We start from the raw sequence: 27,547 nt of genomic DNA on the forward strand, positions 1-27,547 counted from the left end.
GGAGGCGGAGTATGATCTCTTCATGTGTTGCTAAACTAATGGGGAAACCATCTCAGAACGACTCTTAAAAGTACTTTCCAGAGGACAATTGTAGCATCAATGACTGCGTGGTTCAGCCTTTCCTAGCAGACGTAGGGGCCCACCCACCTCCCAATACACCTCCAGGAGGAACTAATGGAACTTCAAAGTGGCTGCCTACTGGACAGCCAATTCAAAAAATTGTCTTTGGGTGGATTTTGGCAAAATGCAGTTTCCTACTCTATCCAAATGCAGTCAAATCAGCACCTTGTACCTTTTGCAAGATTGAATTTTCAACACTTGCAGCCCTAAAGACTAAATATCGGTCAAAGCTGGAAGAAAACCTGTAGTTGGCTATTGCAAAAATGTAACCCAAAAGTGATGGCTGGCTGCTGAAAGGCAGGCCCACCCTTCACACTAGTTCTCCAGTATGCCACTGTACAACTTGCAAGTGACTGCATTGATAGTAATCAAGTTGTTGTACTTGAGTATGTCCTACGTTACAGTATAAAATACATATCCAACTACTTTTAGTCCAGTCCCCTGTAGCAAAAAAGTCTGACTGCTGCGTTTACAAATATTTGCCCTCTAATTTGAGTTATTGCAAGCAATGATTTTGAAAATGTTTGGCACCCACACCTCCATTTATTCTATACCAGATAAACATTTTGGAGTCCATGTATATAGAGGGGCCCAAGCCAGGTACCTTTTTCTTATGGAGGGCTCGGGGATCAAGAAAGTTTGAAGACCACTGCCTGTAGAGTGACTATCTTGTTATCAAGAACATGTTTATTTTTTTTTTTTAAAAAAGGCCAAAAAACCTAATTGCCATCTTGCTGGCACCGCTATATGTTAACATATATTTTGATTGCTAGTTTAGATGAGCACTTATCCTACCTGGTACCTAGGGGACAGTGCACATGTGGGCTTAAACGTCAGAAGCTTAATGTATTAAACGAAACCTTTGCAACATCCCTGGTTGCTTTAAAGTGGTCCATTATCCACGTGCTTGCTGTGCCCTTGTGTGCGATGTTGCTATGTGTCTGGTATGGTGCATATACAACTCGTACACATGACCGCACCTTCAGTGGGTATGTGCAAAATCATTGCAGTGCTTTACTGTGAAGGAAAGAATTGCACAGACCCAGCGATATTCAAGATTTGACTCTGTTGTCTGCATAAGAACATTGCAGTGTCCCATAGCCCCTGTGAGAATGTGTCTATTGCAGTTGTCTCCAACAGTCGATCGCGAGCTATGAGTAGCTCGCCAGAGCCTTTGAAGTACCTCGCGCTCGAGTTTCCGGGAAAAAAAAGAATGATGCCAGGAAGTGTTCTGACCAATCACAGGCCTGCAATTCTCTATAGCATATAGATTGCACCTTGTGATTGGCTAGAGCATGTTTCTTGCTGGGAGCTGTGCTCCTATTGGCCACAGTGGTTTCTTTGTGCTACTCAGTTTGCCCAGGCTTTTTTCTTTAAAAAGCACCATGGCACTTTGCATCGTTTTTGGATCTGTTTTGGAGGTGGCTGAGGCTGGGGCTTGGAATGCAGGAGCGAGCTGACGGTGGCATTCCAGGAAAACGTCTTGCTGAGGTAAATTGGGTTGGGTGGATCGGTGGAAGTTTATCGCTTTTTTTTTTTTTTTTTTCTGCCGAGTCACTGCAGCTCCTGTGCGCACAGCTGTTGTGTGTGCTGTCAGAGGGTCGGGCAGCTCGGCAGAACAAAGCCCAGGGTGAAATGGAGACATTCAGCTATGATGCTTAATGTCTCTCCTTCACCCTGGGCCCATTTGCAATCATGTGAGCTACTTTTAGGTGACGGGGCTCTGGCGACGGGACTTCCTCGCCAGAGCCCTGCCGTTTCTAATAGTAGCTGCATCCTTGTTGGTCCAAGGCTGCTCTTTTGGTGGATCACCCTCTGAAGAGAATCTCTCGCGTTTGGTGTGCAGTAGGCCACTGGAACGTGAATGAGATGTGCAGGTACACTATTCCACTCAGCAGTGGAAATGGGAAAAATTTAAAGGGAATCCCAAAAGGGCCATTGTGGGGGCGGAGTTGGCATTTGAACTCCACTCAAAGGAAATGTTACATTATATGGGAACGTAAAGCATGGAACATCTCTCGCCATACCTAAAGAAGTTCCCATCAAGTCACTACAGAGACCTTCTACCAAAATGCAGATTGAACATCTGGAACTCTAGAGAGGTTAAATTGAGGAGAAAGCAACTAGAAAAATCAAAAGCATACTGTAGATACTGTGAAAACAAAGTCAAACTGGAATCAGTTAGACATGTAGAAACGCCAGAAGGAAATGGGGAGTTATACTCTCAGGATTTCTCCAGAAATGGAGAGGAATATTGGGAAAGACTATTGATGGTTGAAAAGGTTGGCAGAACAATAGATGCTCTAAAATTTGTTGAATCCCTGAAATTGGGATTTGAGGAGGAAGGACCAGGAGAGAGAGGGGAGTAAATGGGCTCATTTTATCTTTCTGCTAAAACGGCTAAGGAGAAGAACACTAAAGATCCTTAAATAATGATCTTTTCCCTGATGTGCTGAGACTGAAAGATAAATTGAATGTGGAAAATGTTAAAGGTTTAAATGGTCTAACCAATAAAACATAAAAAAAATGTTAAAAATAGAACTTTTAAAATGGGGCAACTTCTTTCATGCTGCTTCTTTCCAAGCTCCACACTACACCAATTCCACTTTCCTGGCTGGGGTGCATCCAAAATACAGTTGGTAATACAGCGATTTTGACTACATTAAGGCATCCATGGACGCACTGTACAGTAGAAATTTACCAGGGTAGCTCAGCAGGTTGAGAGACTGTTGCCGAGATGTTAAATATTAAACTGCTTGTTAATCGTATGACTTTTGCAATTCCTATAAAATGTGTTTGGCCAGGTAGCTTGCTTATATTCAGAGCAGAGTTTGGGGTATTTCTGCGCCTGTAGTGAATATCGAAAGATGACACCCATGAACCCACAGTTTAATTTCCTAATAACTGCTGTCAGCACAACGGAAGCATTTATATGTGATTAAGCGGTTTGTCAAGCCTATAACATCTTTATAAATAACTTGGCATAGGTGCATGCCACAAAGTTAATATTTTTTGGGAATTGCGAATGTGCTAAAATGGAATTGGTTTTTATTTTTTAACTAGGCAGAATTTTGTGTGCTCAATTATTTTTAAAACCATAATAACGCATTGAAATCCTCCTCAGATTACATTGCACTTGCCGTCCCAAAAGAAACGTCGGAATAACACTTGTTGAAATCATGGATGCAGAAGTAGGCGGATCATCCAACAAAAGGCAGAAGACGTATAATTTTCATCAAGAGTGTGAGACTGATTTCTTTTTTGCAAGCGTAAAAGGGAAGTGTGTTTTAATCTGTAGTGGGGGACAAAAGAGTAACGTAGAGAGGCATTTTGGGACAATGCATACAAATTATGAAAAGAACTTTCCTAAAGTAAGCCGTCTGCAATCCCAAAAAGTAGCTGAACTAAAAGCTGCCCTGCAGATTTTTTTACCCAATCGGCAATGGAAGCAAATGCTGCAACAAAGGCATCCTTCAAAGTTGCACGTTATTTGGCAAAACACAAATGCACTTTTACAGATGGTGCAGTTGTGAAAGGTGTGATGGCTCTCATGGCTGAGTCAGTTTTAAAAGATTTTAAAAACTGCCCTGAAATTATGTCTGCCATTTCAGATGTGCAGTTAGTGCAGATACCCTCATTGCCATTGTGTTTGCATCTATCAGCCAATGTGATGGGGCAATTGGAAAAAGATTTGAGCATATGCAATTGTTTTTTTTTTTTTTTTCGTTCAGTGTGATTAATCGGTGGATGCAAGTGATACTGCTCAGCTGGCACTGTTTGCTCGAATGGTGTTTGAAGACTTCACCAACAAAGAGGAATTCTTGACCTTGTAGCCTCTGAAATCCACAACCGGAGGTGTTTATCTACAATGAGGTCAAGAATGATTTTGTCAAAACAAAAATTCCATTGAACAAGTTGGTGGCAATAACAACTGATGGTGCACCAGGGCGTCATTCTGGTTTTGTTGCGTGCTGTAAAGCAGACCCTGATTTCCCTCCATTATTGCACTACCACTGCATCATCCACCAGCAGGCAATTTGTGCCAAAGTGATGGGGTTTGAGCACGTAATGGCCCCTGTTGTGCGAATTAATTCATTTCGTGCAAAGGCCAAACAGCACAGAATGTTCAAAATATTCCATGAAGAACTATCTGCCGCACATAGTGATCTGTTGCTACACACGGAAATCCGATGGCTTAGCAAGGGGAAAATACTAGGTCGCTTTCTTTCACTTTTTCCAGAAATCAAAAACTTCATGAGGTCAAGAAATGAAGACCTTGGCCAATTATGCAGTATTTCTTGGCTATTTGACTTTGAATTTCTGGCAGATGTTACCGAGAAATTAAATACTGTGAACTACAAGGAAAGGGTAAAAACCTTTGTTGACATAAGCGCAGTACATTTAAGTCCAAATTTAACCTTTTCAGTAACAAGTGAAGAAAAGAAAATGCATCATTTCCCTTCTGTAATGCAAATGCTGACCAAGCATACAGCTAGTCCTGAACTCCTGAGCATAGACAAATGCAGCAGTCTCCTGAGCAGGCTTAAGGAAGAGTTCAGTGACCGGTTCAGAGATTTCGAAGGATTGAACTGTGTGTGATGTTCATCGCAAACCCCTTCATGGAAGTCCATATTTGTGAACTTACAGAACAAATGAGTGAGCTGTTTTACTCTGAACAGTTTTGCTATGGAACTGGAGATTGTCAGCCTGCAAGGGGACATTCAGTTGAAAAGCAGACAATCTCGCACCAATTTCTGGAGCCTTGTTGATTACAAGGAGTACAGTAACATTTGCACAGCAGCATTAAGTGACTTCGCTGTTTGGTTCACCTATCTCTGTGAATCTGCATTTTCAGATATGAACTTCATCAAATCGAAATTTCGAACCCGCCTGACCGATGAGAATCTGAGTAACTGCATCGAGTTGCTGTATAAAGTTATACACCAGACTACAGAGCACTGGTGGATGGCATGCAGTGTCAACCTTCACACTGAATGTCCCAATCATTTTCCTACATTGTGAAAGTCTTTTTATGAGAACTTCTAATAAAAAAGAATGCAATAAAGAGATTTTTGAACTTATTAACATAATCGTGAAGGGATATGTTATTCTTTATAAAGGGAAAATTAGAGCAAAAAAAGTACACCTTCCAATGTTTATGAACAACCCTGACCCCTTATATAGCCCGCAAGTAGCTCTCGCTGTTGGCCCCCCACTGAAGGTAGCACACGCCAACTGACCCCTGGTCTATTGTATATAGAGGGCACAATGCTTGTAATTTTCAATAAGTTGCCCAGACAGCTGCATGCCAGTGCACAGACACCCGCTGGCATAGATTTCCCTTGTGTGGGGATTGTTGATGTGTGGCTTGTGGGAAGCGTGTGTGACTTTCGCAGCATCTTTAATATTGCTTAATTCTGAAACAGTGTGCCAAGTGGCAAAGTTTTGTTTGGTTAGCATATAGGCAGGCTACGTTTTGAAGTGTGTGGCAGACTGTTTGAGCCGCTGTGTGGTACAGGGTGTGCTGCACACACTGCCAGGTCTGGTCTCCGGCTGGGGATGGTTGTAACGCCCTGATGAATGAGTTCTTCTATTCCTGCATTCCTCCTTCTGGTGGCACAGGGTGCTTTGGGCTTAGATTTGTTGTTGTGATTCTGCGCACAGAGAATGGTTGAAAATATTGGCCATCCAAACTTTCATGAAGAAGGGAGAGAAAGACTCCTCTAACCCACAATGGACAGATCCCCCCCCCCCCGCCCCATCTATTTATTTCTCTTAACAATGCTTGCAACCTGATCATTGCTTTCACTTAAGCCATTGAACACCAGCCAACTAAAAAAAAGTGGCATGTCCAGCAATTGAATTTGCATTAAAGGAGAGTCTCAACGCTGCCCCCCTCCCCCCTTTCAAGCTGTGGAATATTGTTATGATTTGTGTAATGTGAAAAGTGTACAGAGCAGGTACTCTGTGAAGTTCAAGGTCAAAGCACCACTAAAGAGTTTCTGTAAAGCTACCCCTCATGAAAAGCAAACTGTCCGGCATCTCATTTTGTATTGCAATGCTTTTGAATATTTTTTCACTGCTGGAAGTTACGGATGCTATACCTGTGAGGCAGAGCTTTTTACGCCATTTATTTTAAAGAACACACAGATGGCTTGTTTACCCCCGTTTTCCATTGCCTTTTTGGTTCACAGTAGGGCTAGTTGTGCCAGCCTCTATGTGCAGGGGACCGTGTTCTAAATTCTCCCCCTCGGCCCACCCCCTCTAATGACTCATGCTCTACTCCATCTACGTTTTAGTTTGTTCAACACTTTGGGGAAATCACTACATGATTTAATATATACATATGTGAGTTGCAGGGACCCTGGATTAATGCATGTTCTAGTTATACTTGTGTCACATTCTCTATATAGGTTGATGAGGTTCCCGGAGGGATTATTTAAAAAAAATATAATTTTTATTGGCATTTTTAGGTTATTACAACAAACCTATCATTTCAATTCGATTACATTCCCATAAAGAACGTTCAGTCAATAACCCTTCCCCCCCTCACCCCCCCCCATCGCCAGTGAACAGGTATCGATTTCAAACTTGTCTTGCAGGGTCGCATTGTGCATTTTTAAGTTCGGACTGTCGAATAGTCTGGTGCACACATAGTCTAGAGCTCAACTTAGTGGCGCCCCATGAGGAGGCGCGTGCTTCGTACAATTGGTACCCAAACTCTTCCTGACCTGGAACCTGGACAAGTCAGCGGATCAACGGCTCACCCCTCAGGTCGGCCGTTCGTATTTTTCAAAGAAGGGGAGCCAGAGTTCCTCATTGTTAGATCTGGATTCATCCAGGACATGGGTTAGGAACTCCATGTCGTATATCGCCCGAACCTTAACAACCCATTCCTTCTCCTCGGGCATGTGCGAGTTCTTCCATTTCTGGGCCAAGCAGCTCCTGGCCGCCACAAGCATGACCTGTAGCATGTGGCCCTGGGTGTCCTCCTGGTCCTCTCCCACCTCAATGCCAAAGAGAAGCAACCAGGGGCACAGGGGTCTAGTGACTCCATCCACCCCCCTGATCCAGGACAAGACCTTTCCCCAATATGACTGCACCCTTGGACAAGACCACCACATGTGTATGTAGTCCCCTTTTTCCTTTCGACATTTCCAACAGTGAGGGTCGTAGCCCGGGCTCATTCTGGCTATCAACTGTGGAGGGGAGTGCCATCTGTGTAAAACCTTTAGAGCTTGGTGTCTGTACTGGGGGGAGGTTGTTGAGTGGTGGGCACGGATGCACATTTTAGTCCATCTCTTGTCATCCATTGCCATGCCCAGGTCTTTTTCCCATTGTGTCCGTGCTGGCGGGGATCCCTTGGTATCGAGAGCAAGAGGAGCTTGTACAAACGGGATATGACCCCCTTGGAACCTCGAGTGGAGATGATCATTTTCTCGAAGTCCGTGAGGTCCCTCCTGAGGGTGTCCCCCATGAGGGTTCCGAGAGAACTCCCTTCAGTTGAAGGTAGCGGAAAGGTGATAGCTTGCCCAGCCCCAGGGCTTCAAGATCTAGAAGGGGCATGGAGGACCCTCCCACCCACAAGTGGCGGGCCCTAACGAGGCCCGCCTCGTACCACCTCTGATAGGCGGCAGGCTCCACCACTTTTGCCAGGAACGGTGGTGCCGAAATACAACTCAACTGAGAGGGCCAGGTTGTGAGCCATCTGTAGTAGGTCCCTTCCTTCCAGATGGACCATAGAACCCCCAGTACCGGGTGGTCCAGAACCCGCCTGGGGATACTTGCTCTCGGGACCCATAACCACTCGTCGAGCGTAACCGGGGCGAGTAGCCTATTATCCAGTGCCACCCATTGCTTTTCTGACCCTGGGTTGGAGTGGTCAACCAGAATCCTCAACTGGGAAGCCCTGTAGTATGTGCCAAAATCTGTGAATCCGACCCCTCCGTCTTCCTTGGGCCTCGTTAGGACATCGTAGGAGATCCTATGTTTCTTTCCCGCCCAGAGGAACGTGAGCAGGGTGCGTTTCATTGAATGTAGGAACGTGGTAGGCACCTGAGTGGGGAGCATCTGGAAGAGGAACAGAAATTTGGGAAGTACCACCATTTTGAACAGGTTGAGTCGTGCCATCCATGAGAACCCTGAGACCGCCCACCTCTCTATCTCTCTTGACATCTGTCCACAAAGGGGTGAAGTTGCTCGGGAAGAGGTCCGTTGGGTTGGGTGTGATTTGGATTCCCAGGTGTCAGAACCCCTCTCTCTGCAACTGGAAGGGGAGACCCTCCACGTACTCCCTCTCAGTTTCCGGCAGTCGACCCCCCCCCCCTAGGAAAGCCACCAATTTTCCTAGGTTAACCTTGTACCCCGAAAGGTCCCTATAGCGCTCCAATGCCCACAACGGATGAGGGATCGTCTGTGACGGTTTAGTGACCTAGAGGAGAGAGTCGAACAAGCTGATCTTACAGTGGGAGCTGCCCATCTGAACTCCAGTGATAGCCTCATTGTTGCGCACCAAGATCGCCCAGGGTTCCATGACAAGGGCGTATATCAGGGGGGATAGTGGACAACCTTGTCTCGTTCCTCGCCCCCAGTGGAAGGCCTCTGATTCCATCCCATTGGCGACCACCCCGGCCGTGGGGGCGGAGGATAGTGCCGCCATCCATCCCAACCACCTCTGGCCCATCCCTATTGCCGAGAGAACCTCCCCCATGAAAGCACAACTCGCCCTATCGAAGGCCTTTTCTGCGTCCAGGGACAGCAGCAAGACCCTCTCGCCCCGGGTTTCCCTTGAATGTAGCACATGGAGGGTTTTGCACATGCTGTCTGAGGCTTGTCTAGTATGAAGCCTGTCTGATCTGGGTGAACCAGGCGGGGCAGACCTTTCTCCAGGCGAGTGGCCAGGATCCTGGCAAAGATTTTAGCATCAAGGTTCAAGAGGGAGATGGGTCTATAGGAGCCGCACTTTGTCAGATCTTTTCCTGGCTTGGGGATTACTGTGATGAGGGCCTGTAGAATTGTGGGGGGGGGGGATCGACTTTGTTTCGGATTTGGTTGAACAGTTTGGCCAAGGGCGCCATCAAAATGGGCTGGAATTGTTTGTAGAAATCAGCCGTGTACCCATCTCCCCCAGGGCCTTCCCTGCTTTAAGTCTCTTGATGGATGCCTCCACCTCCTCCACCGTTATGTCCCCCTCAAGAACTTGCAATTCAGCCTCCGTTAAGGGGAGTAGCTGGTGTTCCTCCAGGTATGCCTGGATCTCCCCCAACGATTTGCCCACCCCCCTGTTTTGCGTACAGGTCCCTATAAAAGTTTGCAAAGGAGCCCACTATCTCTGCCTTTTTATTGAGGACCTTACCCTCCCCGTCTTTAATAGGTCCGACCCTCCTCTCCAGTCTACAACCCCTGGCTCTAAGTGCCAGTATGTCCCCACCCTGTCTCCCTTTTCGTAGTACCTTTGTCGCGTGTATCTCAGGTTCTTGACCACCTCCCGTATGAGGACCTTGTGTAGGGCCTGGGGCTTCTCTCGCTTTTCCGATAATAAGGGCCCCCCTGTCAGCCCCCTCCTGGGTAAGCCTGCCCCACAGGCTCCTAAGTTCCGTCCGTATCCTGGCCTCAATGAGCCCTCTTTCCCGCTTGCGCCTGGAAGCCTCAGCTATGAGGAGACCACGAAAGGTGGCCTTCGCCGCCTCCCACACTGTCACCATATCTGTCTCCCCATTGTCATTCGTCTCAAAGTATGCCACCATTTCGCCTCTCAGGAAGTCCCTAAAGACCGGATCCCTCAGAAGCATGACGTTGCACCGCCAGCGGGCCGATCTGGGGGAGAGGGGGAGCGACCAGTCTGCCACAAGAAGCGCCTGGTCGGACCACTTTATTGCCTCAACCCTCGGAGCTGTAGCTACCCCACTCCCCTCTTTAGAAGTTAGAAGGAAGTCGATTCTGGTGTAGGTGTGGTGGGGGGGGGGGGGGGGGGAAGAAGAATGTGTATCCCCCGGGTTCCGGGTGTGCCACTCGCCAGACGTCCTCCCAGTAATGTTCCCTCAGAAGGGTCTGCATCGTTAAGTTATCTTTAGTTGTCCCTTTTGGTTCAGCCGCTCTTGCCGTCCACCAGTCTAGCCTGGGGTCTATTATAAGATTGAAGTCGCCCCCCAGTATCATGGCCCCTTCAGCCCATTCCATTCGTCCATTAACCCCAGGATTTGGGTCAAAAACCCTATCTGACCTGAGTTGGGAGCATAGAGGGTGACCCGGGTTATGCGCTCCCCTTCATAGGTACCCTTAATCCCCAGGAACCTCCCCCCAAAGCCTCTTTTGGTTTCAATGTTAGCGAGGTGGAATGTTTTGCTCAAGAGGATCCCCACCCCTTCCTCCTTCGGACTTCTGTGGGAGGGCCAGAAAGTGGCTCCAATTTCCCTCCCCCTGATGGGTGATTCCCTCCCCTGTCTGAGTGGGTTTCTTAGAGGAACAGCACCATTAGTTGTTGTTTGCGGAACATGTTACTGGTCAATGACCTCTTGTTTTGAGAGTTGAGGCCCTTGACATTGAGTGTGCCTATCTTGCCTTCAACCATTTTCGTCTAGGGAGTCCATCTCTATCGTCACCATAATGTAATGCTTATGTGCGTCCTGCGGTAAAGTAGAAGGTTCTTGTTCGATCTGGCTAATCCCCCCCCCCCCACAACCCCATAGACCCCTCTAGGTGATACCGTTTTGGCCTTTATGGTGGTCATTCTCCCCCCTGTCACTTCCCCCCACCCCTCTCCCCTCCATCATGAGGCGTTCGTCCATGTCTCCCGATATCCTTCGGGGACGGTCAACGAACCACCAAGGACTCTACCCCAGCCCCGGGTAGTATAAACGCATGGATAACCCATGCCCTTCTTTTCAGAATGTACGTGTATGAACCTTAAAACAAATATGTGGGGCGTGACCTTGCATTCGAGGTCCCCCACCTCCCCCCGTGTCCTCAGGCACGGACCCCTTGTGCGGGTCCGTCGACAAGTCAATAAACGTGAAAGAACAGTAACCAGACCCAAAACCCCGCGGACCCAACTTGGCGCCAACGTGGCGCTCCTCCATGTGACCCCCTGGTCACCGGCCTACAGAGCCATAGGCGTAACACCCAGTGGCCTTAGTCACTGGGAAATCTCATGCTCCTGTGATGAAGTGATGTTGCTGTCACTTCAGATGATCCTCAGAGGCCGATGATGAGTGCCTGGTTTTTTGGAACTTGCGAGCCCCCTTGACTTTGGTCTTGCCACTGGGTTGCCCCAGTCTGTCGGGGCCCCATGGGGGGTTCCCGGTCTCTCCCCCTGGTCTGCCGGATGGGCCGGCACGGTCGCCCACCAGATCACCAGGTGGTGTCTTTCCCCCGACCACTCGAATGCCAAGTAGAAGGGGTGCCCCCAGCGATACCTGACCCCCTTACCCTGCAACCATCTGGTAAGGGCACCGCATTTCTTTCTCATTGCGAGGGTGAGGGCTGAGAGGTCCTGGTAGATTGCCACCTTAGTCCCCATATTGGATATCATCAAAGTTCCTCGCTTTCTCCAGGATCCTGGTTTTGTCCTTGTAATAATGCAGTCGGGCCAGCACCGACCTCGGGCCCCTGCCTCCTCCAACAGCAAGGTGCACCCCGTCAAGCTTAATCTCGGTGTCGGCCTCCGCCCCCATGACGATTCTTATATCGTGAACCTTGCCTTCCAGTCCCTGTGGGTTCTCCCCTTCCGATTCCACTAGGCCAAAAATAGGCAAATTGTTCATCCTTTCCCTGTTTTCCATGTCATCCACCTTGAACCGTAATTCCTCCTCCCGACGATGCACCTCTTGAAACCTGGCCTCCATTTGCGTCTCCAGGATCGCTGTAGAGAGCTGGTTCCTCTCGACTCCCTCCACGCGGTCCTCCAGAGTGGTGACTTTAGTGGTAAGGTCAGCCAGCTTAGCTTCCATGACGGTCCGAATCCCACGAATCTCCTCCAAGATCATCTAGATATTATTTTGGATGGCTCCCAGGTCAGGGGGCGGCATTGATGGGCACCCGGCGGCCATTTTGTCCCCTCCAGCCGCAAATTAGTACTTGGAAAGGGCCTCCTTCCAACTCATGGGTGCTACAACTGTCCACTGTGGGGCCCACAGCCTCGTGTAGGAGGAGAAACCGGAGCTATCCACGGTGGGGAGGTGCCTTCGGAATGACTATCTATGGATGTGCCGGCCAAGTAACTCTAAGGCTTCAGGCTCTAAGGCTTCAGCGCCAGTGGGAGAGCAGGTTTATCCCCTCCACCCCCCCGTGGTTAGGGAAACCACTAGATGGCTGGTCGTGGTCGGTGGGGAGCGGGTGTCCTCTGTGGCAGGGTATGGGGGGGCCCCCTTTAATCAAGTGGTGCTCGTGGGGGCTAGTTCAAAAAGTCCTGGCCCAAGGGCCTCTCGCCTGGAACGTACCGTCTCCAGTGCCCCCCAGTCGGATGTAGTATGAGCGCACTCCCGCGACGGCCCAGAATGGGGAGCTCTGGTGTGAAGGTAGGCGGGTCCATCCAACTCCTCCTGTGGATAAGTGGGTGTCGGGGTGCTTCGATTCTCGCTGGGGCGGTGAGGGTCCGTGTTCAGCTCCTCAGGCGTCTCCGTTCAGTGTCGGGCGTGTCCTCGCGTCGGCCCTGCACCGCTTCGCCGTGCCTGGGAGCGGTGAGCCAAAGGCCTCAGGGCAAGGGAGGACCGCTCTGATGAATTCCAACAGGGGGGGGGGGCGGGCCGCCAGGCACTCCTCGGCTCGGGCGCTAGCAACCTGGTGGGCAGAACCTCCAGGGTCCTCTGCCCTGAGCTTCTCCTCGCTCCAGGTGGATACACCCCCTTGCAGGCGGCCGCAGTGTCTCCCCGCTCCTGCCCTCTGCTGCAGCCATGGCGTGCGCCGCCTGCGTGTTGCTCGGGACCGCGGGGGGAGGGGCCACGGTGACTCCAGGCGGCTGAACTCGGCCCGTGGGTGTCGTAGAGACTACTGGTTTGGACCCCCTGGGGGGGGGCAAGGGTTCATGCAGCCTTTTTTAAGGGGCTTGTGAGGGATGGGCTCCTTCTTTCTGCTCAACTCCGCACATTTCCTGGGGCTGGATGCAGAGATATTTTGCTCAGGCGGCCATCTTGCCTCCGCCCCCTGGTGGCCTAACCTCCCGGAGGGATTTTATTGCCCCTTCAATGCTGTTTGTTTTTTTCCAACCATTTGACCTCAGCAGTTAATAGAAGATTATTTTGCCTGTAAACCTTATTGAATGCTTGCTAGTGATAGTGATCCCTGTCATTAATTTTAAAAAATTATCTTTTTTTTTTTAATTCTTTATTGAATTTTTCAACAAATATAACATGCCTCACAACTCCCCTCTCCCTACCCTCCCCCCTTGGTGCTGCTGCATGGTTTGCGTGTCTTATTGTGCCTTCAAAGTGTTCATTCGGGATTACTCCAGGTCCAGGAGTCTCCGGCATTGTGGGCGCCAGCCTATCCTGAAGTCGTCTCTGAGAAAGATAAGGACCTCCCCCCACTCACTTGCAAAGCTCTGTAATGCATTGTTCATAGCATAGGAGGCCCATTCCATCGCCACTATCTCCCAGACTTTACGCAACCAGTCTTGGAACATAGGTACGTTTGAACTTTTCCATCTCTGAGCGATAATTTGTCATTGCTGCCAAAGTGAGCATCACCCTCGCTCTTTCCCTACCCCTTGGACCGCCTGTCGCTGTTGCTGGCTTCAAACCTAATAGAGACCATTCCAGGGGTATGGCTCCTTCTGATCCAAACACTTGTTCATCGCTCGCTTGATGTCTTCCCAGAACGGGACTATTTTCGGGCAACCCCACCAGATATGTTCTGCCATGCCCTCCTGACCGCATTCCCTCCTGCAGGTTCCCGATGACCCTGGGTAAATCCTACGCAGACGGGCTGGAGTATAGTGCCACCCGTACAAAATCTTACACCATGCTTCCCGGGTTTGCGAGGCTCTCGCCAATTTAGGGATCTTCCTCCATAGTCTTTCCCACTCTGTCTTCTCTATTTCCCTGCCCAAGATGCTTTCCCACCTCCCCATGTACGTCCATTGCGGCCTCGGGGTAGCCTCATCTAGGATCTTATAAAGTTGCGAAATAAGGCCCTTTGAGCCATCATTGGTCATCAAGAATTTCTCAAAAGGGGTCGGCGGTATAGTGGCCGCTGCCTTGTTCGTGGGGTGTAGGAGCCAATGCCGTAGTTGAGGGTATCTCAGCCTTTCACCCCCCCCCCATTGCAAAGTCCCTCTTAGATTCTACAAAAGTGTTGATCTCCCCTCCTATGAACATGTTTCGGATCCACCGGCAGCCTCCCTCTCGCCAGACCTTGAATGCCCCTCCCTCCAGCCCGGGGGTAAAGTCTTTGTTATTGAAGATTGGGGTGAATGGGGATGGATAGGTTGCGATTTCCTTGTGTTGGACCAGTCTGTCCCAGTTGTCCGCGACTTACTTGGTGATGGAACTCGGATACATATGGCCTGGCCGATGTTGTCTGGGTAACCACAGGACCTCCCCCAATTCGTGCTGCGTAATCGCTCTGTCCATCGTAACCCAGTGTTTTCTCTCCCCCTCCCGAAGCCACTCCCTGATCACCCTTAGCTGGGCCGTCTCGTAATATTGACGGAAGTTGGGAAGTGCAAGTCTGCCGCTTCTCCTCGGAGCCAGAAGCAGCTGCCTACTGATCCTTGCCCTTTTCCCCTCTCATATAAACTCATTTGTTATCGCCTGGAGCTCCTTAAAGAAGCTGGCCGGGACCGCCTGGGGGATAGCCTGGAAGAGGTAGAGCAACCTCGGGAGGGTGACCATTTTTATTGCCTCAAGCCTCCCCAGCCAGGAAATCCGGAGACTCTGCCACTAAGGAGATCCTTCTTGTTTCTTTGCAGAAGAGGGGGGTAGTTCGCCATATACCACCCTTTAAGGGCCGGAGTAATTCTCACCCCGAGGTACGTGATTCCCCCCAGACGCCAGGCAAAAGGCATTGACTCCTTTAATTCCTCCCTTTCCTCCCTTGCCAACGTCAGATTCATCAGTTCGGACTTAAGCATTTTAATGTGCAGACCGGATGCTTCCCCAAAGTCCTCTAATAAAAGCCTGCATTGCCTACTTGATTCTATGGGGTTGGTCAGGGCGAGCAGCATATCGTCCGCGAAAGCCGCCACTTTATGCTGCTTACCCCCAAACGGTATTCCCTGTATCCCTTCCGATTCCTGAATTGCCTGCAAGAGGGGCTCTAGAAAGATCGCATAGAGCAGGGGTGATAAATGGCACCCCTGCTTTGTACCGCTTTGGAGTTGGAACCATCTGGATAAGGTACCGTTAACCGCCACCCTCGCTCGAGGACCCTCATAGTTCGCCTTAACCACCTGTAGATAAGTGCCTCCCAATCCCATTTTTTCCATAGCCTTGAAGAGGAAGGACCATTCCATGCGGTCGAACGCTTTTTCAGCGTCTAAAGATAGAAGTGCTGCCGGGGTATTAGTCTTTTCCGCCTTTTCCACTAGATGGGCCACCCTTATGATATTATCCGCTGTCTGCCTCTCCTTCACAAATCCCGCCTGGTCCTGATGGATCAGATCCGGGAGAAGTCCCTCGAGCCCATTCGCTAGAAGTTTGGTATATATTTTCGCGTCTACATTCATAAGCGCTATTGGCCTATAGGAGGATCTCACGAGAGGGTCCTTGCCCGCCTTCAGGATCAGGGAAGTCTTGGCCTCTTTCATAGATGAGGTGATTTGCACACTACCTTTAAAGGAGTTGAAGAGGTAGGTCAACCGTGGCACCAGCACCCCAGCAAAGGTCTTATAAAAGGATGCTGAGTACCCGTCTGGGCCCGGGCCCTTACCTGCGGATAGCTTCCGGATCACCCCCCTCACTTTCTCCTCCGTTATGTCTTGCTGAAGACTAATCTGGGCCTCCCCCTCAACTTTACGCAAGTGAAAGCTTTCTAGGAATTTCTCCTGGGCCTGGTCATCTGGGTGCTGTGATGTATATAGGGTCTCATAAAATTTAGCCATGGCTTCTCGAACGTCTTCAGTTCGAGTAACCCTATCCCCTATATCAGAGTTCAGCGCTGTGAGTGTTTTTCGAGGCAGCTCCCTGAAGAAGGCGGGCCAGCAGGGCGTCTGCCTTATTCCCTTTAGCATAACATTTTTGCCGCACAAAGAGCAGGGCCCCCTCTGCCTTTTTAGTTCGTAGGATCCCCAACTGTCCCACCGCCCTCCTATAGTCCTTTTGATTGGATCTACTAGGATTTGCCGCAACCCTGCCTCTCGTCTCCTCGACCTCTGCTTCCAGCCGGGACTCCAGGGCCTGTAGCTGTTTCTGCCTTTGTGCTTTGGCTGCTATAATTTCCCCCCTCATTGTGGCCTTAAATGCGTCCCATCTGATATCTTCTCCCGTGTCCCCACTTTTGTTGCTGTCAAAGAACTCCCTCATCTTGCCCTCCATCTCCTCCCTTATCAGAGGGTCCCTCAACAGATATTCCGGGTATTTCCAGCCCTACAATCCCTTTCTCCTCACTCCCATTTCCAGCTGCATTGTCATGACTACTGGGGCCCCCCTCAAAAGAATTTCCAAAATTTCCTGGGTGGCCGCTTACAATTCCTGGTCTAAGGATAGGTAGGGTTGGGCTATGCTACTAGGGCTCTAGGGCTCTTCCTCATCAACCAACATGGCCGCCTGATGTTACAACCCTAGATTGGGCAAGCGGTCTAGTTTTCTGTCACTCTGGAGTACTTAAGCCCCTCCCCTTTTTTCAACGGCGCTTCGCGTCTTCAGCTGTGTTCAGCGGACGCTTACCGCGGTTCATCCCTCTGACAGGAATTCCTCAGTTCCCTTGTAATTCATAGATACCCCCTCTATAATGCCATGGTCATTGTTTTCCCGTGCCATTCCGCAACTACTATTCCATGAGCTCTGTGAGGAGTTGGCTTTGGTCAGTGAGGAGTTGGCGGGAGACGCATTCCTTTTGGCGTTTCGTCTGTGAGGAGTTTTCGAGACACTCTTTCCTGTTCTGTCTCCTTTCCACAGCAAGTATCATTTACCTCATTAGCTGTCTCCACTGATTATCCGCTCTGCTTGCATTCGTTTCCCAAGGGCAAGTGTATGTTTTCTTCGCCTAATAATTGTATTAGTATCACAGAGCTGGGGAGTTTAGTGTGGAGATTTTGTTTCTAGGAACAGAGGTGTTCCATTTTTTCTGTCACAGTTAGGTACACAAATTTAGTGTGTTCCTTGCAAAGGATTTGTTAGCAATATTATTTCTGGCCGGGAATTGTCAGGAATAGCACTTTTGAGGTAGTTCCAGGAGAACCGGAGAATAACCTTACCTCTCCAGTCACAGTTGTGTTGTTGGAATAGGTTGAATGTTTTTCCACCTCACCATTAGGCATTTTCTCAACACCCAACATTCCATATAGGGCTGTCCTTCTCCCCTTGTTTTGTTCACTCCTAATCTAGCCCTTCTTCAGAACACGCACCCCTGCGCAGAAGCAGGATGGAGAGCTAACCAAATCACCAACTAAGGTAATTGAGCAATACAGTTGCTGGGATTTTTTGACCTATAATATTTTCCCTACGTTAGGACGCATTCCAATTGTTCTCGTGTTGTGGTTTGTTTTCTGTGGTATAGAAAGGGAGTCCAGTTGGGGTAGTGAACAACAGATAACTGCGCACCCTGAGAAGTTTCAGAATATCACGTGGTGTCCCCGAGGAGTCTAAGGTAAGCGTTACATGCATGGACAGTATTTTATGATCTGCTATCCATGGCCCCACCACTATCTCCTTAACTCTACCCACCAGGTTAGCCGAGACCCAGATATAGTCAATTCTAGATTGTGTCCCGTGGACTTCGGAAAGGAAGGTGTAACCCTCCGCGTCCCCTTTCAGTTCTCTCCAGATGTCCTTCAACCCCATGCTCCCAACGTTGTCCTTTAGTTCCGTTGAGGCCACCGCCCCTCCTCACCGACTCCTAAGCGCCCCCGACCTATCCTTGTCCCATGCAATGTTTAGGTCACCCATTATGATTATCTGGCCCCTTGCCCAGTCACCTATTCTCCCCATAAGGTCGCGGAGGAAAGAGTCTTGCTCCTTGTTGGGCGCGTAAATAACCCCTATTGTGTACATCTCCTCTGCAATTCTACCTCTCACCACCACAAATCTTCCCTCTTTGTCTTTTAGGGTATCCTCCATGCAGAAATTCACCGTGCCTCTGATGGCCAACGCCACCCCCCCACCCCCCACCCCGCCTTTGTGGGACCAGACGGTTGAAATACTTGATCGAACCCTCTTAACCTGAAGCGGCACTGGTCCTTACGAAGCAGATGTGTTTCTTGTAACAGCAGGAAATCTGGTTTTCCCTGCTTCGTAAATTGCTCCAGCTTTTTCCTTTTCAGCGGGGTGTTGAGGCCCCTAACATTATGCATTACCCATTTGAATTGTGATTAGACTCCTGGTCCAGCCTGTCATGTCCCTTCATCCATTCCCCTCCTCCATTTGTGTGCACCATGCCAGTTACCCAAGTGCCACTTTTGACTCACCTCTCGGGCAGCACCTGGGGATCCCCCCAAACACCCTGCCCCCCTCCCAACCCCCGAGGACCTGAACACCAGGTCTTCCCGCCTCCCTCCCTCCCCCTCTAGACTTCCTCGTTCTTAGTGATCCCATGATGTTTGCTCGTAGCTCCTTCTCTCCTCCTTGTGATTAGAAACAGCCTTTTTGTCCACCCCCCCCCCCCTTGAACTGTCCGGACCCCAAGTCAGTTTTCCTTGCCCCCGAGACTCTCCACCTCTGCTGGCTCCATTCCCCCCCTTTTCCGGGGGCCTCCGCCGTGCGGGTCTCCTCCTCTTCCCCTCGCCTACCACCGACCATTCCCATGGCCTGGATCGCACACACCCTCCCGCCTCAGGCGAACCGCTCGGGCCAGTCGCACTCCGACCCTCATTCAGGTCCCGCTCTAGATCAATTTGGAGAATGTCTGCCCCCTCTTGCATCGTGGTTATTCGTTTCTGGGAACCGGCTGTCAGGCTGAGATCCTGGTGTCTGCGGAAGCTGCTGAGCCCCCGACAATCCACCCAAAATGTGGCACTCTGAGCCGATACTAGAAACTGCTCAGTTTACCTCACTTCCAGGGGAAAGGGGGAAGGGAAAAATTAACAAACACCAGGCTGGAAGCTATAGACTAGCTGGTTCTTCACCTGTAGTAAAACATAAACATATAATACACCTTGTTATTCATTGAGTACTATACTAACCTTAAATCTCAATATCCTTTACCAAATAAAGTAAAAACCATACCTGGATCTTCTCTACAGAATGCCCAGAGAAGTGATAAGCTGACTAGACTTCCTTACTAGTTGACTTGAATCTCAAAGATCATTCAGCCTTCTCAGTAGGTCCATGAATGTGAAATTAACTTTGCAGATCATCTTCTAAAAACTCAAGAAGCTTGAACAAAGTTTTAAGTTCATTAAAAGTAAATGGAAGTTCTTATATTTCTTCTTATTATTTTTAGAGTGTCTTTTCTTTTAAACTGTTCCTGAAACTTGCGACGAAAAATTTCACGTGGAAATATCTTGCACACGCATAAAAATCCAAACTGAGTGTAGAACGTACACGCGCTGAAGACCAAACCGCGGAAAAATGCACACGCGCTTATACAAGGAGCGAGTAAACGCACACGCGCTGAAGTCTAAACCTCGGGAAAAATCCACACGCGCTTATCCAAGGAGCGAGTAAACGCACACGCGCTGAAGTCTAAACCGCGGGAAAAATCCACACGCGCTTATCCAAGGAGCGAGTAAACGCACACGCGCTGAAGTCTAAACTGCGGGAAAAATCCACACGCGCTTATCCAAAGAGCGAATAAAAAGCACACGCAATAATGTCCATCCCGTGGGAAAAATACACACGCGCTTTATCCAAGATGCGAGTAAACACACACGCGCTGAAAACCAACCGCGGGTAGAAAAAACACACGCGCTATAGTATCACGTGACACATAAGAGCTCGCGCTAGATTCTCAAGCAAAGACGTTCACGCGCAGGCTTCTGTTAACATAAAAACCACGCGCTTGATAGAAAAACGTAGCGTAGCAAAGCAAAACAAACGACAGCACTACCGTTCTTAATAAATGTTTTCATATGAACTTGAAAATCAATTTAACTCTTCAACAATGACATTAGAAAAAGAGTTTTGAGTTTTAAAAGAACTTATCTTGTGAAGAGTCTTGGAAACTTATTTTCTTAGGCAACTCGAAAACATCTTACTCCTGTCCTGTGCCAAAACGAACTCCGTAAAGATTCCTGTTTACTTTCCAAAGAAGCCGCTCGACTGCTTGAAACTTGAAACCCCTGAACAAGTTAAGCAGGAGCAGCTTAGTACACGACCTCTCAGCTGGGCAAAGACGATGAAAGGCAGTTTAGAATATTCACTGTCTTCCCTATAAACAATCACCAGCCAATTAGAATTTAGACTGAGGACCTCCATCTTGGCTTGGGGCATTCTCCATAGACTGCAATGAATGTTAAGGGCAAAATTGGCTGTTTTAAAATTAAACTCCATAATAACTTCCCAAAACCTTTCTATACTAAATCTCCCCAGACCCGATGTAATTGAGAATATGCCACTGTATCCTGACAGTACCTGACACCGGCCCACTCAAAAACGAGCCCAAAAGGGGAGGTCCACTTATATCTGATCCCCTTTTCTTTAAGTTTCGAGGTGAGTGGGCCCCATTGTCTCTTGAGCAGGGTGCTGCTGGCCAGGTCCTGGTACAACTCAATACGTTGGTCGTTAAATGTTATCGGCTCTTTTTGTCTAGCGGTCCTGAGAACTGCTTGTTTTTGAGCATATCTGGTGAATGCGGCCAATACGTCCCGCGGCCTGGACTTAGGATTCTTGTTGAGGGATCCCACTCTGTGGATCCTGTCCAACTCAATCCGATCAGGAGAGGGCTCCCCCAATAGCTCTACATATATCCCTTGAACTGTCTCCTTCAGGTCCCTATCTTGTACCGATTCCGGCAACAATTTCAGCCTGATGTTGATCCTTTGAAACCTGTTTTCCATGTCTTCCATTCTAATTTCCATGTTCCGCGTTGCCGTGTCGAGCCTCTCGATTGCTTCGATGTTCTCCATAGCCTCCCTGCCTACCTCCTGCAGGCCTTTTTCCACTATGTCCGTTCTCTCCCCCAGCTGACACACTTCCTGCTTGATTTCCGCCATTGCCTGATTGATGTCCGACCTCCTTAGTTGAAACTGTTCTTGGAAGGTTTTCCCCAAGGACGCTTGAAGTGAGAGCAGCTCCCCACGCAGATCCTTACGTGAGATTGATGCAGATGCCTCCGAAGCCTCAGTGTGCTCCTGCTCCAAGCTTTCCCCTTGCGTGGCCCTGTGTTCCTCAGCTGCTTCTCTGTTTGCCCATAGGGCTATAATGGGGCTGGGGGCATCCCCCTCGGACTGTCCGCTTTTGTTCACCTTGCTTTTATTTTTGGATATGGTTGCGGGATAAGGGCCCAATTTGCGCCTCCCCAAGAAGCTGTTCCCGATCAGACTGGGTCACTGCCCCCAATTGCTGCAGGTCTTGGTCCTCCTTTTGGGTCTGATGGAGGTGCTTCCTCCCAGTCAGCAGGGGTACTGTGCTTTACTGTAGTGTGCGGCCGGGCTCCGTGTTGTACCAGAGGGAGCAGGCATCAGTCCTGAGCACACAGTGTTTCAGCGTGTGGGCAGGGTATATTTCGTCCGGGGGGTGGGGGGTGGTAGCAAGCTTCAGACCCGGGCACACCTTGACCTCGGACCCCTGATGCCTTAGAGATAGGGCCCCCCACTCTCACAACACCTCTGGAGAAGAGGGGACCCCCCCCCCCCTCCAGGCGCTCCCCGGGCCCGATGCAACTCTGGTCCCGTCCTCTGCTGTTGCGGCCTTTCCGTTGCCGGGCCCGCTCTCCTCGGCAGATCGGATAGAACTTTGAAGAGAGAAGAAAACTTGCAATTCTCATTAGAGCAACAGACCTAGCTACGCTTCATCACATGTATATAACACGTTACGTTTCTCCTGCAGCAACTACTGAGATTTGACGTATGCAGCCAAAAGTTTCAACCGAGAGCGAAAGAGTGTTGCCAGTTCCCTGCGAACGATTCTTGTAGATTTTGCTAGAACCCCCAAGTTCCATTTCGCAGAACAGGACGCTTAGGCGCGCCTATTCTGGCGCAAGATGTTTTGGCGGCCGGTTATGATATGGCATTTATAACGCGCCAAGGTGCGATGCAGGTTGGGCACAGATCCCATTTCGGTGCGCCCAGTTGGACACAGCCGACAGAACATGGGGATTACTGGGCGCCCGCATGTTATGTCACAGGGCCTTTTGAAGCACTGGATGCTCAGAAGAGATATAATAATATATATATCTCTTCTGAGCATCCAGTGCTTCAAAAGGCCATGTGACATCAATGGCCAATTTTTTTCCATACCATGCGTGGAATCTCAACCGGCTGTAAGGGTGTGGCATTCATTTTCTTACTCTTGTCTCTTACTGCACACGCCGTACAGTTCTTGACTAGCTCTTCTATTTCTTTCCACTTTCCCCTCACTCTCCTCTTTCTGAGATTCCTTCCCAGATGGCGCTCATGTGCTAGATCTGTATAATGAAACCGGTGGAATAATGTGGTCACCCCTAAACACACATGTGACATCCTCTGAAATCTCATCCTTAATCTGCATATAATCTTTAAAACTGTGGTCAACATGTTCCATCCCTCTTATATCGCTTGGCGCAATAGACTTTGCTCCTTATCCTCTGCAGATTCCCTGGCCCATTATTCTCTCCTTATACTTGACTCAATGTGTGCAATAATGCATCCTATATCCATCTCGCCAGCACACACCACCTCTTGTTCACCATCATCCCAAGGCAGTCTAGAGAAACAATCTGCCGCTATATTAGACTTGCCAAGTGTATACTCAACTTTCACATTGAATTGCATGACATCTAAAATCCATCTGCAAATCCTGGGAGATACTAAATGTGGGCTCTAGGAATTTAACACATGAATCAACGGTGTGTGATCCGTCTTTAGCACAATAGGAAGACCACAAATCAAGCCTCTAAAATTTTCTAGAATCTACCTTACTCCAAGGGCTCCTTTTCCTATAGTAGAATAGTTTCATTCTGCACCTTTAAAAACTCGTGAGGCGAAGGCAATTGGTACTGTTTTGCCTTCCTGAATTTATTCCAAACCAACATTACTGGCGTCAACTGAAATTATGTTACGGCTGTACAATTGAATATTTTTATTGTCGGCGCATTGTTAATTTTCTTCTTAATTTTCTTCTTAATACTCTTTAGTTCCCCTTGGCATGCTTCTGTTTATATGAATCTTACTCTTTTAATTTTTCAAATTTTTTTTATTTTTTCATGAGCTCTCATGTGCATGGTTTTATCTGTGAAGTGCGGTATAAACTTTGAATAGTATTCAGCTAGACCCAAGAAACTACGCAACTGGTCCTTGTTTGACAGAGCAGGCATGTTTGATTATGGTTTCCACCAGACTTCTCTTTGGGCTGATCCCCCTCTGAATTTATGATGTGGCCTAAAAAATGTTACTTCTTTCATCTTGATTTTGCACTTATCAATCTTTAAGGTGAGGCCTCTCTCCTGTATGACTTGTAATACACCTAAAAGTTTGGTGTTGTGTTCTTCTTCGGTCATGGCCGCAATAAAGATATCGCCCTGAGACTAGTATACAGCCTCTAATCCTCCAAGAAGTTGTTGCATAAGTCTTTGGAAAAATGCTGCAGCTGATGCCAAACCAAAAGGCCTTCTCCACCTTAAGGCTCCCAACGGTGTAACAAATGTTAAATGTTTTGATTCTTCATCCAGAACTACCTGATGGTATGCTGACGATAGATCAAGGGTCGAAAAATATTTGGCAGGTTTCATGGATGTCAACATCTCTCCAATATTAGGTAATCGATGCCTGTCAATCCATATATTGGCATTCAAATCCCATAAATCGACACACATTCTTATGGAATTGTCTGGTTTCTGCACAATTACTATTGGGGATAGCCACTCGGAACATTCTATAGGCTCAATAATGTTTTGTTCACACAATTTCATCATTTCTTTCTGTAATGCGTCGTTTGTACCGATTGGGATGTTTCTCACCTTATGTGCCACCGGTTTGGCTCCTTTCTTCAAAACAATTCTGTGTTTGAAACCCTTTACCATCCCTATGCTGTCATTAAATACTTGAAGAAAACTCTTAGCCAAACCTTCATTTGTGTCATAACTTTCAGTTGATAAACTTAGTATGGGAAAACTTTATCCAGGATGTATTTTTATTTGTAGTGCTGCTTGTTCCCACCAGCCCGCTACTGAAGAACCATTTTCTGCCACATACAACTTACAGTAAGTCTCTCTTCCTTCAAAACTTGATGAACCCACTTGCAACCAATAATATTGATGGAACTCTTGCCATATCATGTGGCTCTAACATTGGTGGTCATTAATGACTCACAGCAGCCATTTAGTTCTTTAATAAAAGTTGTCATATCTATAATGGTATACGGCGATCCTGTATCCACCATTACTTGCATCGGTACTTTGTTTATGCTCATGTATACCCATGGGCCTTTTCTTCCAATTGGATTGATTGTTAAAATTTGAATGTCCTCTTGTTCATCACTCCCAATAGACGACAAGCTGCTTGGGCCACCAATTTCAAGAGCTTGAATGCTTGTACCTGTGAGGTGATTGGTTTCCTCATGCATTCTATTATTTGAATACAAACTCATGCTTCCTCCTCCTCTGCCATTCCTACAAACCTTTCCAAAATGTCCAATGTTGCCACATCTGAAGCATTCAGCCGAGAGAGCTGGGCAGTCCCCATCAGCATTAATGTGTCTGCCTCAACCACAGTTGTAGCATCGACCTTGCATGCTGTTAAATGTCTCTCGCTCGCTCTCCTGGGTTTCATTTTTGAATTTGCTTTTGGACATCTTTCTTATTAGAGCCACTAACGCTTCTTCCCTATTCTCATCTTTTTCTGTTTGTATACTTTTGATTTCATTAGCATCTTATTTACTTTGTACAACCCTCATGCATCTTTCTCCCAACTCCATAGTTCTTGCTATCTTCATCGCCTGTTCTAATGTAGGGTATTTTGCTTGCCATAGTCTGTTATATGTGAGGATGTGCTGTGTCTAACACTAGTTGATCTCTTAAATACTCCTCCGCTACACATGTGAACTTGCACATAGATATCAAACCCCTTAACACTGCCATATAAGCATCAACTGATTCCCCTTTATTTTGTTTCCAAGTGATATCTCTCAAGTACTAAATTGGTTTTATTCCCAAAATGTCTGGATAACTTGTGGAGGGCACTCTCATAACATCTATTGCTGCTGGTACTGGCAGATTCACCTGACCCCTCATCAACATTGATTTGGTCAGGTAAATTGTGAAAAATCCTGAGCGCTTCAGCCCCTAAACAGTTTAACAAGTGGCAGTCTGGGTTCAGAGAGAACCATGGGACTGAGACAGCATTATTGGATCTCGAGTTTAGGCTGCTTAGTCACATGGATAAAGGACAGACAACAATGCTTATGCTGCTGGATCTCTCCGCTGCCTTCGACCTGGTTGATCATGCATTGTTGGCCTCCAGGTTGGAGGAGGTGGCTTGGTTTTCGAAATCGGCAGCTCAGTGGGATAAATGTTTCCTGAGTAAGCACCAATGTAGGGTAAGCAGCTCCATGGCAGAGTTGAAGCCGACTGAACCTCTGCAAGGTGTACCACAGGGTGCTTGCCTTTCCCCAGTTTTTTATATTTTTACCATTCCTTTCCTTGACTATTTGGATAGCAACAGGATTGAGTTTACAATTTACGCTGACGACACGCAATGTCATCCCCCTAACGTGTAACTTGAAAGAGGATATGCATACAATTAACAGAATAGATGGAATTATTAAAAAAAATGGATGGGTTGCAACGGGCTTGCACTTAATACCAATAAAACTGAATTGATGTTGGTAGGCACATAAAATCCAGAAAATGGAGAGGGATTATGCATTTATGTTGATAGATGTATGTGAGATCAAAATAAAGCGCAAAGTAAAGACCCTAGGGGTATATTTCGATCAAACTCTTAATTTGAAGGCACAAGTCGGGAACTTGGTATCCTCCACCTCATATTATATTAAGCTTTTGGCTCATGCGCGCCCGTACATCTCAAGAGAAAACAGTGCAACTTTGGCAAGAGCCCTGATGGGAGCCAGACTCGACTACTGTAGTAGTCTGTTGGTGGGTTGCCTGTGACGGGGATTAATGCAAGTCGTACAGAATAATGCTGTCAGGAACATTATGGATTTGGGGAAGAGAGACCATGTCTCTGAGGCAAGGAGGTCTCTTCACTGGCTTCCTATGAAATCCAGAATCCCCTTCCGTCTCCTAATCCAGAATCACCTTCCATCTCCTAATCCAGAATCACCTTCCGTCTCCTATTAATCACTCATGGATGTCTTAAGAACACAGCACCAACATATTTAAAAAGTTCTGGTAGAGGTACAGAACTCCCATAACTTAAGATCTAATAATACTGCCCAACTCAAAATTCCAGCCTGCAAATTTACACAAGTCAAGGAATTAGCTTTTTTATGATTGCTCCCCAGACCTGGAACTCAGACCTGGAACTCTAGTCCTGTTAACGTAAGGGAGGAATCATCTCCACTAATTTTCAGTAATATATTTAAAACATACTTGTTTAGCTGAAGCATGATCATCGCCTGGTAACTGTCCTATTTGTTGTTTCTGTCGGTGCTCTTAAGACCCCGGGTCAGTGGTGCGCAATACAAATTCTATAACCTAACCTAACAAAAGTGGCCTCCTTCAAGTCCTCATTGAACTTCGTGCCACCAATTGCTCTCAATATATACTTGGAAGGTGTTATAAATAGAAGATGTTGTCATAGTTGGGCTCTAAACATCCATACACAGACCAGCTGTGGAGCCTTGAGGTTTTGTCCAGGTCATCTTTATTATACATATCTACAGTTGCACAGGAACCAGTTTATCCTAGTATGTACAGTAGACTGGACAGGGACAGGTAATTATATAGCCCGAAAGACCCACCGGCCATCCTTGCACACCCAGCTCAGGCACCCAACTGCCATTCATGGAGCACTCTCACAGACCCACACAACAGTCTCATGAGCTGCTCATCATTCATGCATCAACATTCCAATGGCATGCACTCCTGGCCAGTGACAATACAAGACTTACAATACAACATCTCCCTTTCATACCGTGTCCACCCATTGTTCCCAGGGGGTGGTGAGATATCCCGGGATTGCCAAGAAAGGGCATGATGGGGCAGGGGTCTTTTGCATGGCTGTGTTTCTATTTATCCA

General features: G+C 48.0%; 1 protein-coding gene across 5 annotated transcripts in view; it reads left to right on the plus strand.

The window, feature by feature from the left end:
• HAUS4 (HAUS augmin like complex subunit 4) overlaps nucleotides 1–27,547 on the plus strand; it is an 845,169-nt gene that overhangs the window by 18,959 nt on the left and 798,663 nt on the right. Inside the window, exon 3 of one of the 5 annotated variants that reach the window (XM_069633843.1) lies at nucleotides 3,245–3,363. The exons of 3 other annotated variants lie outside the window; for them this stretch is intronic. The gene's annotated coding sequence lies outside the window, so the exon portion shown is untranslated. Of the gene's footprint in view, nucleotides 1–3,244; nucleotides 3,364–17,843; nucleotides 17,863–27,547 lie in introns of those variants that run through there. One more of the 5 variants, XM_069633845.1, reaches the window with a different exon arrangement.

The sequence above is a fragment of the Ambystoma mexicanum genome, chromosome 13 (assembly GCF_040938575.1).
Source record: "Ambystoma mexicanum isolate Mex_15411 chromosome 13, UKY_AmexF1_1, whole genome shotgun sequence".
NCBI classification, from domain to species: Eukaryota; Metazoa; Chordata; class Amphibia; order Caudata; family Ambystomatidae; genus Ambystoma; species Ambystoma mexicanum.